We start from the raw sequence: 14,478 nt of genomic DNA on the forward strand, positions 1-14,478 counted from the left end.
CTACCACGTGAGGTTACAGGAGAAACCAGCCCCTCCCTAGACACTGAATCTGCCAGTGCTTTGATCTTGGACTTCCCAGCCTCCAGATTGTGAGCAACAAATTTCCACCATTTATAAGCCACCCAGTTTATGGCATTTTGAGGAGTGCAAATGGACTAAGAGGGACGAAATTCCAAAAAGCAGAAAGGAAGGGAGTGGGCTGAGGGAAGAACACTGGGCACAGGCACGGACGGGGAGGCAGGACCATGCCTGGGAGGCAGTAGAGACTGGAGGTCCTGAACTGAAGAGACCTCATGCAAGGGTAGTGGGAGTAGAAGGATGAAGCAAACATTTTCCCTCTGGCATCCTCCAGAACAAACTTTGGTTTTGAGATTTTCTTCTAAGGTTAAAGCCAACATTGTCCAATCAGACCATTCCCCTCATTATCCTCTAAACACCCATATTCCTTCAAAACCCTAGCCTTTGCTTAGGCTGATCTCTGACTTTCAAGGTCAGATGGAAAAGCTGCTTCCTTTAGAATGTCCCTGATTCTCGGGCTCACCTAAAGCTCTGTTTCCTGAACTATGTTGTGGGCCAGCTGAAACATTCACGCTAACAGGTAGGTTTTAAGCTTTGGACAGATAGGCATTATGCCTTACACTTATTGTGTGTCACACTACATGCTCACAGAAATATGAAGCATGTTATGGGCTCTTAATAATTACTCATTAACCAAATAGTGAAGGAAGCCTTTCTTCCAATGGACTGTGCATCTTCCATTGATCCTTATCACCCATCCACAGGTTTTGAGCTACAAAATGATGATGATGACGATGACGACAACAACAATGACATTAATAACGATAGCAGTCACATTTCTGTTTGCTATTCCAGAAACTCTACAAACAACTGTGTATTATTTCATTTAATCCTTGGCATAAACTTAGAAGATACAAATTATTATTATCACCACTTTTAGTAGAAGAAAATTAGACACCAAATGCTGATCACAAGAAGCCAAAAAAAATTGCTATGCAGAAAGTTTCTAGCATACAGACTGGTTTATATTTCAAATATATTTAGATTTTCATAAGATAATTAGGGGTAAATATTCCCTTACCCACTGGTATACTTATTCCATACTTACCTTTTTCCTTCCATGTAAAAGCCAGCAAGATACTTAAGATTTTAGCAACCTGTAAGGCAGGGATATCAGCCTTTAACTATAAATACTTGACTATCAATTCTACGTGGAGGGAGATTCTATGAGATTATCACTCTGCCTCTTCCCTTACCCACCCACACCTGCCACCAGGTAAGAAGAGTGAGGTATCTGATTGGAAGGTTTAGGAGAAGAATGTGAACAGATGTAGCTTGGTTCTTTCCTTTTCTTTTCATAACCTAGTGTCTGCAAGCTGTGTACATTTTGCTCAGTTCCTTCAGGACGTGTAATTAATAAAGTGAATTCTGCTGATTGGCTAGAGAAGAGCCTGCTTGAGACTGGGTAGATAAATATGTCAAATCCTAAAGTTCAGTATTAAGGGGCACACTGTTGCCACATACCTGCACCAAGATTTCAATAGTTCTGCCAGAAATAAAACTGGTATTTTGGTTGCTATATGCCTGACTCTGTCTAGCTCTCAATGGTTCTGAAATTGGTCATGGAAGAGTGGTACTATTTATCAAGCTCTCTAAAAACTGCACCATCAACCAAAATTTGTGGGGTTTTTTTTAACATAAGAAAGAAATTTACAATAAGAATGCTTAAGTACAAAGCTTACATTAAGTATTAAACATATAATTTTGCTAACCAATATTTTATTTAATCTTTGCATCTCAGAAATAAAACTATCATTGAAACTAAGGCTTTCATAAAAATTATATAGTTGGGAAAAGAATTTGGACTCTTTAGTAATGTCTTCCACCCCGGTTTGCCAGTCCTTTATTTTCCAGTATGATATATTGTTCCATATGCTATATTGTTAACTAGCTTATGCATAGCAAACACTTCGTAACAACAACTAACTAGCACCAGAAAGAGAGAGAGAGAGAGACTAAAAGTCCCCTAATGAGCAAATAATGTCATTCTTAAATGTTTCCATATTAAGAAGTCACACAAGAATCTATTACAGTATTATATATTATAATATGCTATGTCGACCATACCTAAATCTCCAAATTTTAGGGGGAAACATTGTTTTAGGGTTTTTTTTTTCTTATGAAAAGGATAATCCCTATTTCTTTCATTTAAGAGAGACATTAGCAAAGTGTAACAATGTTATGTTTGGGATTCTCTTAACATTTTTAAGCCCCAGACTGGCAAGAACAAAGAATCACTTTGCTAACTAATGTATTAAATATGTTGTCTATTTATATAGCAATTGTTTGATGGAAAATTCTTCTCTTTTGTTCCTTCTTATCTTTTTTTCCCTCTTGTCCATGCAGTGTATTTATGAATTATGCATGTGAACATAATTAAAAGTAACAATTGGTGAATTGTACTCCATGGACATTGTTCCATGTTTCAAGTCTTATTTAGACTAAACCAAATTTATGCAAAGAGAAGAGCTTATAATTAAATTCATCACCATCCTTCCTGGGAAGATTTCCTTTATGTAAAACCCATTGCTTGCTAGAGGCTGTTTTTCTGACCAAAAGCTTTGCTTAGTATCTTTTTGAAAAATCACTAGACAATTTAGCAGCAATCCCCACTCCTTCCTACAAATGAAGGTTTCCTATAACTGGTTATCCATCTTCCTTTATCCTCTATAGCATGGTTAGTCTGTGTGCCATGTAGAACTGTTAAGAATCAGCTTCTATCATGGTTCTGCTATTTGCAAACTAGGAACAGATACAATACAACACATAGTGGAATGAGATCAATTCCTGAAACTCTCTCCTTTGATTACTCTCAGGAGCTTCCATAGTAATTTTTCATCTTTTGTTTGCTTGTTTATTTTTATGTTTTAAGTACAAGAATCCTGGAAAAGGAAAAAGACAGCTGAAACGCTTAGGAAGATATTGCTCTATCCACAGGAATACTTACTCCGTTGAGGGAGAAAAAAAGATTCCTGTAAATACTAGCCCAGCTCCAAGCTTCTTCCTTCCCAATGCACATTTTTCAAAGTATTCTTTCTTTAGGAAAACACATTTTACTAAATGGTTCTATTTTTTTTTTCCAAACTGTGATCCAAACCCTCTGCTTAGTGTCATGTGCACATTTACTGAAAATCATCTGCACTTTATCATCTATGAAAGCCTGGAATATTCTGCTCAGAACTCATCTCCATATCTTACTAGCACATACCTGGACAGTCTTTCTCTTTCTTGACCTAGGTCATCCTTAGCAATTTCTATCTCTGTGCTTATGATTTCCCTGAAACAAAAAGCCCTTCTGTAACGATACCATGTGATGAATTTGTAGCAAGAAATTGACTATTTCCTTTCCCTGTCAACAAACTATCATTTTTGATTGTAAGACTATTTCTCTGCAATGTGACAATATCATGAGGATGGATAGACCCGAAGAAACTTCAGAGTTGCTCTTAGACTGGAGAAAGAATGTGATGTGCCATCACCGTACCCTGGCCTGCTTTTGTAAAATGCAGTTTGATATTCTCTCCTCTTCCTCCCTCTTCTCTCCCTTCACCCAAGATTTGAAAAATGTCATGTTTAAAAGCTTTGGCTGGCCCATGGTGTCATCCACTTGATCCATCATCATCTTCTCAGCTCATCTCTCTCTCTATTAAAAATAAGATATTTATATTTCTCAATGAAATAGGAGAAACCTAGGCCTGATAAATGACTTCCTGTTGTCATTATTGCCGGGTAGTATATTATTGGAGGGAGTTCAGTGATGATCTAGTGTTATTGCCTTCTGTTCTGCTGACTGGAAACGATCACTCACATCCACATACTGTAAAGTTTATTTTTAAGGATCAAACTGTTAATTAAAGAGAAGAATAATGAAGAGAGGGAGCACGTATAGAAAGGTGGTGACAGATGTCACAGGCTGCAAGTGTTAAAGCCTGTTGAGAAGATACATGGATTCTCTTAGATTATCCCCTATCTCTGAAGAGTTGAGTGAAGTCAATTATTACAGATCTCAAGGGAAAGAAACAGTTCTTTGAAATAAGCACTTGGCCCTGTTTACTGCAGAAACTCCTTATCAATGGGGAAGGCAGCCTCTTCACAAACAGGCTGAAGACCTTCCCGCCAGGGCCTGGAGTGTGACCACATTGTGGCCCTTTGAAATGCCCCAAGAAGTTTAGGAGATGCCTTTAGGAGGTACCCAGACATAGCATTCAATGCCCTCAATCACACAGTGAAGAAAGCACTATTTGTACTGCTAGCCCTTCATTCCATATCTGAGTCAGGCTCAGGTGGCTCTGAGTATTTCTTTAACATCATCCATCATGGGTCAAATCTCCTGATTTAACAAAGAGAGAGAAGACTCTAAACCTCCTGACAGTATCTGGGTAGAATTTAGAAATATAAGTCTATATTTTATTTTCCTTTCCTATTATCTTCTGTTTAGTTTAAGCAAAAAAAAAAAAAAAAAAACTGGTATTCTATTTATGGTAATCATATGAAGTTTCTTTTTAAAACAAACTAGCTTAAGTTAAAGAAAAAGCAAGTCAATTTAAATAAAATAGCATGTGGGCAGTAGTAGACATGATACGCAGATATAACAAAATAATTGAAGAAGGAAAGCTGTAGTATGAGTATGTGGAAAAAAATTGTTAAGGTTTCATGCAAATGACTGAAGTTTGGGGAATGCTGGTTAAAAATAAAATCTCAATACTGGTGAGGAGTGTGTCAAAAACCACACAGAGGACTGAAGTAAGCCCCTAGTATGGGGATAAAGATATCAGAAGAAATTAGAGATACTGCAGTAAAATCACTATTAAGCCCACAAGAACAATAGCCTGATGTTTTAAAAGCTATGTTTAGGGTGTCTCTGAACACCTGTTATTAATTAAATATATCGGTTTCCTTTTATCCTAAAAAAAAGGTATTCAGTAAAATCAAGTGAAAAAAGGGGTTCACAATATTTGATTCCTTGCCTTTCCTGCACTCCATTCAAAGTGGCCCAGACTGAAACATACAAAAATAAGTGTATTTTGACTGAAAATGGAAAGTTAAAGGTCAGAGATTTATTTTAAACTCACTGGACACTTGGTGGAGTGATGTATAAGACTGTCTGATAGGGAAGACTGTAGCCTGATAGAGTCCCCTTCTTTTGCTTTGAAAGCACTGATTCTGGTAGTAGGATTTCCTCTTTGCTTATGAAGATATCTCCCTCCTTTGCTAGGTTGCAGTAAGACCTCAGAGGTCACGTTCACTGCTTTCTCTCCAGGGACAAATCTACAGTCTTGTCCACGGCCAGCGCTCATTAAGTATTGAATGAGTAATAAATGAATAAATGAGCAAATGAATTTAAGATCTTCATACAAGACCCAATCCCATGAGACATAATAAGAGCAAAGAAAAAAGTACCTATTCTCCCTGAAAATATAACCAAACTACTGAAGTCAACAGATTTTTTCCCCCCACTGTTAACCTTAAAGTGAAGGTCATAATCAAAGTGGTTCAGTCATCCTCTTTATATGCAGTGCACGAGTTTTGTTCATCTCTCTGTGAAGCTGAAAAGATTATAATGAAAATGCCTAAAGAAAGAAGGGAGGGACAATTGTAAATAGTTTTCTCTGACAACTGGTATCAGCATTTTCTCATAGCCTTGCATTTATTCAGACTAAAATGACAAATGTATTACAATGAATAGATGAGATCTTTCTGTCTAGATATGGCATAAAAATAAAACAATACTGTACTGATTTTTCTCTCTGAGTATTGTCCTCCTCATACAATTGCTGAACATTGGCAGAGCTGTTAACACCATTGATAGGCAACAAAGCAAAACTTGGGACAGATTCTGCAGCCCCCGGGCTTCTGAATGTCTAGAATTTACAGCGCAGCTTGATGCCACTGTCAGACTCCTCTGGCTTCAATATCCTGCCAGCTACCATAGGGGCTTTTTTTCTCTTCATGAAAGTGCACCTTTCCTCAAGGTCACACATTTACAGTTTCTTAAAGAGATTCCTACTGGTCATGGGACTCCTTTTCGTTTGAGGAGCCTCCTGGGTGCTTTGAAGCCCAATTTCTTGAAAGCTGCCCTGCAGTCCTCCTGAAATGGAGCCAGTGTATACAGAGAAGAATTGAAAGGACTTCAGCATTCCACCATGGCGTCTCTGCTACCTTCCTCGCAGAGCCCAACAGTCAGCCCACCTCACATCTGCACTGAAAAATTTTTACCAGCTTTTGGGGAAAGCATCAACCCTAGTGAAAGTTTTATGCATGCTTAAATACTTCTTAAGCAGGCATAAGAGCAATTGAATCAAGTCTGTATCATAGAACACTCTGGATAAATAGGAAGCTCAAAATATCCCCTGGCCCATGCCCTCCGTTTGAGTTTTTAATATAAGCACAGTAACTTCTTCAATTCTGGAAATGATCGGCAAGGTTCCAAGTCATCCCCCGACTGCTCCACAAGCCACTGGCAGGAGGGAGCTTCATTTCCTGATGAATCATCCAAACCGACCCTGAAGGGCCTTCGTGGCCAAATGAGCCAAGGCCAAGTTCTCTCAACACTCTGCGGCTGTAATCAGTTGCACCACGCAAGAGGAAGAGATGCTCTGGAGACGATTTAAAGACATGTTTCAGTTACTCTTTCCATATTTTTCTCTAGTCTCTTATCTCCTTTGATCTGTAATGCAGAGAGACTATGACCTTCAGGATCCATGATGCCTTTTCAAAGAAGCCAGATAGGAGGACTTTGACAGGCATGACTTGAAGGTGAACTGATTTAAATAGTCATGGAAAACAACCCAGAATAAAGCAAGTATCCCAATTAAAGAGGCAGCCCGGTGTCATGAGACAAACGTAGACATTGGCATCTAATAGACTTGAATATGATTCCAAGTTTTTCCATCAAAGCTTAAACAACATAATTTGACTGAATCTCTGATTTCTCATTTGCAAGTGAGAGGAAAGGACAACATTTCAGGAAGAAGAGAGATGATGTACATAAAGTGTCTTGTACAGAAAATGCCAACTATGTTCAAGGTGCTTCGTCAGTTTTTTAGTTAATACCTGTGAGAAAGGGTATTTTCTTTAGAGGTAAAGTTTGTCCTACTTGCTGTTGTCTGTTTGTTTTCAAAATTTACTCTGCTCAATTATTCCTTTAGCATATTTAATTTAATTAATCCCACTAGAATTAAATTTTGTGAAAATAGTATCCTTATTTTCCCAACTGCTGTGTTACCGGCTATGAGAACATTACCTACCACAAACACTATTCTTTCTTCTAGGAGCAGCTCTCCAACTCTGCTTTCCCAGGATGCCTCTGGCTCCCGCTTGAGACCACTTATCTCTTTAAGGCTGTGTCCAGTCTCCCTAAGCAGCAAGGATGTCTCCCCGTGTTTCCTTAGATGTCTCCTAGCCCAGCACACAAAACATAGCAAGTCCATGTTAATATTGACCATGGTGAATATTCCTTGTGAAAAACTGCCGTGGCTTTGGCAGAAACCTCTTCCAAGTCTTATTTCTGCCTAGGCACATGATTTTTCTCACCGGCCATTAATCATGATCTAGATATTTTCATTTTAATATCTCTGCTTATTTAATGTCATAATTTATGAAATTGCCAATTCAATCAATAAACACCTCCCCAGTAAACTAAAACTGACTTTTTTAATTTGAATTCTTTTGAAAAGGCAAATAATATGCCACTTTTATCATTTATTTAGTCTGTTAGAATAACTAGCAGAATTTTTATTTTTTGCAAAGGTGTATCAGTCACCCACAACACTCCTGAAGAAACAATGGTGCTTCTGAAAACTCAACTGCCATTCTTCTGACTTCATCAGGAGGCCTCTTACTAATCAGAATGGCTGTTTAAAGTTCACATTCTCTCATAATTTATCTTTCTCCTAATGTTGCAGAGTAAATCTATGATGATCAATCACTTAGAGATGAATCCACATTTTCCTTACTTGACTGAAGATGAGGAAATAGCAATGAGCATGCATCAAATATTGACTATAGAGATAAGAACTGTGTTCTGTGGAAAAAAAATACTTTTTCAATGTTATGTTCGTGGCATATTTAGGACATCTATTTTATCATCATTTGGCTGCACAAATCCCTTTCTAAAACATGCTCAGAATATCAAGGAGTCATTTTATGTATCTATCACATAAGTATATCTGGATAATCTATTCATGCTCATTTTCTCATGGCTTTTGAGACAGCTTCTCATGTGTAGTAACCAGCATTTATTGTACCTCTCTTCTCATAGAGATGAATATAAATCCAGAGGAATCTTGTCAGAATCCCTCCCTCTTTTCCTTCCTGTTCTCACTCCTCTCAACTCTAATTCAAGGATAAATACTGACATTCTCAAGGACATGTGGAGAACACACAGTGAGGACATTGCCTTGAATAGAAAACTTTTGGATAGAGCAAAGGGGTAATTGTTCATATCTTACTTAAGAAGGGTTCTCTTTGCTCTCCCATGGCTGCAATAGAAAAAATTTTAGCTGAATTTCATTTCAATATAGGACATGTTCAACTCACAAAAGCCAAGTGGGACTAGGACAAGGTAACAAGCAAGAAGGACTCACTAATTTAAGTCTTTGACGTCAGCAGCAGGCAACTGACAAATACTCTCTTGAGTTAAAATATCAAGGTTTATAATGGTCATATTCACATAAAAGGCTGTAGAGAACTCCTGCTTCTGGACAAAATGAAATAACAGGGACCAAATTAGCATTCCAACTTGAAGCAGCCAATACAAAATATATGAAACAATGGGTTTTAAGACATTGAGTATTAGGCAACAAAGGAAGGATAGTGATCCCCAGAAACAGAGAACAAATAAAATGAACCCTCTGATTTCCCCAGCTCACTGCCTTGAGAGTGCTTCCAGGTTGAGCTACAGAGAAGGAGAATGAAGGTAAAGTCCAGCAGACTCTCTGAGTTGCAGAAACAGAGCTGAGAGTTTTAGGAGACCAAGGTGGCCAGAGGTCACATGCAGACACTAGGGAGCAAAGGGCTGCACAGAGAGACAACTCTGGAGAGTGACAGAAGATTCTTCTCCAGTATCCAGAATAGTGCTGATCTGTGCATGCATGTGAGGAAAACACCCAAGGCTGGGAAAGAACCTCTTGAAAAGATCAAAGGCTACAGTGTCCAGTGCTCACAAAGGGATAAGAACAGAGCCTGATCTAAACAGCCAGATTGGAAATCTTATCATTCACAGAACATTAAGTAGAGTACCCGGAAATGTCTTACCTTTGTAAATTAAATGTATTACAACAAAAGCATAAAGACCAAGAAGAGAAAACTGAAAATATACTATTCCAAAGTTCTTATACTAAATGCTAAATGATATAATATCACTTGAAGGTAAACTGTGATAAGATATATGTTATAAACCCTGAAGAAACAACTAAAATAACAAAACAACAATAATAATCAATAAACTAATAAGTGAACAAAGAAGGTAACATAGAATCGTAAGTCTCAATAATGCAAAAGAAGGCAATGAAGGAGGAAAAGGGAACAAATATGATACAAATGGAAAACAAAAACAAAGATGATAGACTTAACTCTTACCACATTAATAATCACATCAGGAGGACATAACAATTCCAAAAATTTATGCAGCTAACAATGAAGCTTCAAAATGCATGACACAAAAACTGAGAGATCTTAGATGAGAAAGAGACAAATCTACTGGTAGATTTCAATATCATTCTTTCACTAGCAAATACACAGAAACCAGAAAAGACAAGAAGACCTGGACAACACTCACAGCCAATTTGACCTAACTGACATCTAGAGAACACTCCACCCAACAGCAGCAGACACAAGAGCACGTGGAACCAAGATATGCCATATTCTGGGCCATAAAGCAAGGCTCAATAAACATAAAAGGATTCAAGTCATAAAAAGTATAATCTCTGAACTATGATGAAATTAAAGTAGAAATCAATAATGTAAAGATCTCTGGAAAATCTCCAAATATTTAGAAACAAAATAACACACTTCTAATAACCTACAGGTCAAAGAAGAAATCAAAAAGGAAAGTATGTGATACAGAATGAAATGAAAGTACAACATATCAAAATTTGTAGGATTACACTAAAGCAATGTTGGGGGAAGCCTACTTTATAGTACCAAACACCTGTATTAGGGAAAAAAAGGAAAGGTCTCAAATCAATGAAAACTTCAGCTTCCACCATTATACACTAGAAATAAAAAGAGCAAATTAAAACCAAAGCAAGAAGAAGAGTAGAAATGATAAATATCAGAAAAATAATCAATAAAATAGAAAACAGAGAAACAATAAAGAAAACCAATGAAACTTAAAGCTGGTGCTTTGAGAAGATCGACAAAATTAGTAAACGTCGAGCCAAATTAATAGCAGGAAAAAAATAAATAAATGCTAAGAATAAGACAGGTGACCATCATTAAAGTTTCTATAGATATTAAGAGAATATTATAGATAAGGGAATATTATAGACAAATCTATGACAATACATTTGCCACAAAAAAATGGACTAATATTTTGAAAGACACAAATTACCAAGGCTCACATAAAAAACAGAAAAATTTAGTAGCTCTCTATTTTTAAAGATGACCATATAATTAAAAAACCTTTCCATGTAGAAAACCTCAGGCCCAGAAGACTTCACTGGTGAATTCTATTAAACCCTTAATGAAGAAATAATACCAATTCTACACAAACTCTTCCTCCCATACAATTATAGAGAAAGTAATGCTTTTCCAACTCATTCTATGAGCAACATTATCCTGATACCAAAACTAGAAAAGATATTTAAAAAAGAAAGAAAACTATAGACTGATACCTTTAATGATTATAGATACAAAAATTCTAAGCAAAATTAGAGCAAATTTATACAAATAACATAGTTAAAGGATAATAAATGATGGCCAAATGAAATTTATCCCAAGAATGAAAGATTGGTTTAATATTTTAAAATAAGTCAATGTAATTCACCATATTAACAGACTCTAAACAAAGAATTTTATCATCTCTATAGATGCAGAAAAGATTTGAAAGTACAATATTTAGTCCTGATAAAAACTCTCCAAAACTTATGACTAAATTTTTCAATTTGATAAAGCCCATTCCATAAAAAACCTGTAGCTAACATTTTACTTAATGATGAATATTTTCTACCTAAGATTAAGAAAGAGAAAAGTTGTCTGCTCTCATCCTTCTATTCAATTTTGTATTGGAGGCTCTAACCAAGGCAATCAGTCGAGAAAAAGAGAGTCCTCTTTTAGAAACTTGGGGGTGGAATTGGTTTACTGTGGTGTGAAAAAATCAGGTATGAAGACCTTTAAAAGTGCTTTAAGATCAAGAGAATAAGAAGAGAAGCTGGAAGAAAATATTTGCAAAAGACATATCTGATAAAGAACTGTCATCCAAAATACACAAAGAACTCTCAAAACTCAACAATAAGAAAACAAACAACCTCATTTTTAAAATGGGCAAAAAAATTAATAGACTCCCATGAAAGAAGAATACATCTGGCAAGTAAGCATATGAAAAGATGCTTTATATCTTATGTGGTCACGGAAATACAAATTAAAACAATGAGATACCATGGCATACCTATTATTAATAGAGTGGCTAAAATCCAAAGCACTGACAACATCAAATGCTGGCTGGCCAGAATGTAGAGCAACAGAAACTGTCATTCATTGCTGGTGGGAATGCAAAACGATACAGCCACTTTGGAAGACAGTTTGTCAGTATCTTACAAATCTAAACATTCTTACCATAGATCCATCAGTCATGCTCCTTGGTGATTACTCAAAGGAGTTGAAAACATGTCCACACAAAAACCTGCATATGGATGTTTATAGCAGCTTAATTCATAATAGCCAAAACTTGGAAGCAGTCAAGATGTCCTTTAGCAGGTCAATGGATAAATAAACTGTGGTATAGCCAGACAGTGGAATATTATTCAATGCTAAAAATAAATGGGCTATCAAGCTATGAAAGAACATGCAGGAACCTTTAATGCATCTTACTAAGTACAAGAAGTCAATCTGAAAAGGCTACATACTGTATGATTCCAATTATATGACATTCTTGAAAAGATAAAACTATGGAAAAAATAAAAACCCAGTGATTGCTAGAGTTCAGGGGAGAGGGAAAAAGAAATAGATATTTCCACATCTTTGCAATTGTGAATTGTGCTGCTATAAACATTCGAGTGCAGGTGTCTTTTTTATAGAATGTCTTTTGTTCTTTTGGGTAGATGCCCAGTAATGGGATTGATGGATCAAATGGTAGTTCTACTTGTATCTCTTTGAGGTATCTCCGTATTGCTTTCCACAGAGGTTGTACTAGTTTGCAGTCCCACCAGCAGTGTATGAGTGTTCCTATCTCTCCGCATCCATACCAACATTTATTGTTTTGGGACTTTTTGATAAAGGCCATTCTCACTGGGGATAAGTGGTATCTCATTGTGGTTTTGATTTGCATTTCCCTGATGATTAGAGATGTTGAGCATTTTTTCATGTTTGTTGGCCATTCTGTCTTCTTTTGAAAAGTTTCTGTTCATGTCCTTTGCCCACTTTTTGATAGGATTGTTTGATTTTTTTCTTGCTGATTTTCCTGAGTTCTAAATAGATTCTAGGAAACACCCAAGTGCCCATCAATACATGAGTGGATTAATAAAATGTGGTATATGTATACTATGAAGTACTATACAGCTACAAGTAACAATGGTGATATAGCACCTCTTGTATTATCTTGGATAGGGCTGGAACCCATTCTAAGTGAAGTATCCCAAGAATGGAAAAATAAGCACCACATGTACTCACGCAATAACATTCATCGGGTGTCTGTCCCATTCATCAGGAGCGGGGAGGAGGAGATGGGTATACATATACATAATGAGTGCGATGCGTACCGTCTAGGGAATGGACACACTTGAAGCTCTGACTCAGTGGGGGGGCAAGGGTTGGGGGGACAAGGGCAATGTATGCAACCTAAACATTTGTACCCCCATAATATGCTGAAATAAAAAAAAGAAGAAGAAGGAAAAAAAAATAGATGGAGCATAGAGGATTTTTAGGACAATAAAACTATTCCATATGATACTATGATGGTAGACAAATATCATTATATATTTGTCAGAACTCATGGAATGTACAACAGTAAGTGAACCCTAATGTAAACTATGGACTTTAGGTGACAATGTAGGTTCATCAATTGTGACAAAAGTACCATTGCGGTGTGAGATTTTGATAGGGAGGGAGTATTTGGGAATTCTCTGTAACTTTTGCTCAATTTTTCCGTGAATCTAAAACTGCTCTAAAAATAAAATATATACATGTATTTTTAAAGTGCTTTGAAAGAAAATTATATTTTCATCGAGAGAATGGGAGATGGCAGGCAGCCAGAACGGGGAATCCTGTCCTCTACTAATCTCTCTCTCCTATGTGAAGGCCCTTAGAGATTTATTTGCTAGAAGACAAGATCAGGGAAATGTACACTCTATAATTATGGGGTTTTATTTGAGCTCTGAGCTCAGTGATGAGAACCTGAACTGGAAAATTCTTTTGCCCAGGCTAGAAGCAGACCCAGGTCCAAAGAATAAACTGAGAGGCTGCCTCTGCCCCTTTTTCACTAATATCACCCTGAAACAACTCAGATAATTCCTCATTTCATTAAACCCACCCTCCTCACTTTGAACGTGCCCTGTTCTTATGTTTATAGACATACAGCAATCGTCAGCTCTAATGCTCTGATAATGATCAGTGTAAACTCATTGATATCACTGGATTTACCAGAAGGTCAAAATAAAACAAGTACATTACAAATACATAATTACACACTCTAGGAGTTATAAATGCAAATTTGAACAGAAGTATGTACAGGAGAGAGCCCACTAAGTGCTATTTGGAACCTCACCCTTCTCCCTGCCTAGTTCCTTCTATTAACTAATGGGTTTTTTTCCCCAAAGGTTTCCCAGCTCTCCCTCCCTCATTTTCTTGTCTTCAAAGTCCTAGATCTGCAGGATTAACATAAGATGCACCAAAACTCCGTTGTGACCAGTGATTGTCTTGGCTTTGTCTGAACATTACTCACTCTACATTCTACACTGCAGAAACCACACAAAAAGCTATCCATGAGTTTAAAGACATTAAGTAAAGGCAATTATGGGGAGAAATGTAATGTAAGAAATTTCTTGAACAATTACAACCACAATGGTTTTATCTACTCCTTGTTACAAATTATTTCTTAACCACATCTCTGATTCTCAGACCAAATGGATTATGGCCAACCCAAGATTCTTAATATGTAATCCTGGACCTAAATCACCTGTCTCCCCATGCCTGGACTTGCTTTTGTCATGCTTATTAGCTAGTTCTTGTTAATATTCCTTCCCT

The sequence above is a fragment of the Eulemur rufifrons genome, chromosome 1, assembly GCF_041146395.1.
Source record: "Eulemur rufifrons isolate Redbay chromosome 1, OSU_ERuf_1, whole genome shotgun sequence".
Taxonomy (NCBI): Eukaryota; Metazoa; Chordata; class Mammalia; order Primates; family Lemuridae; genus Eulemur; species Eulemur rufifrons.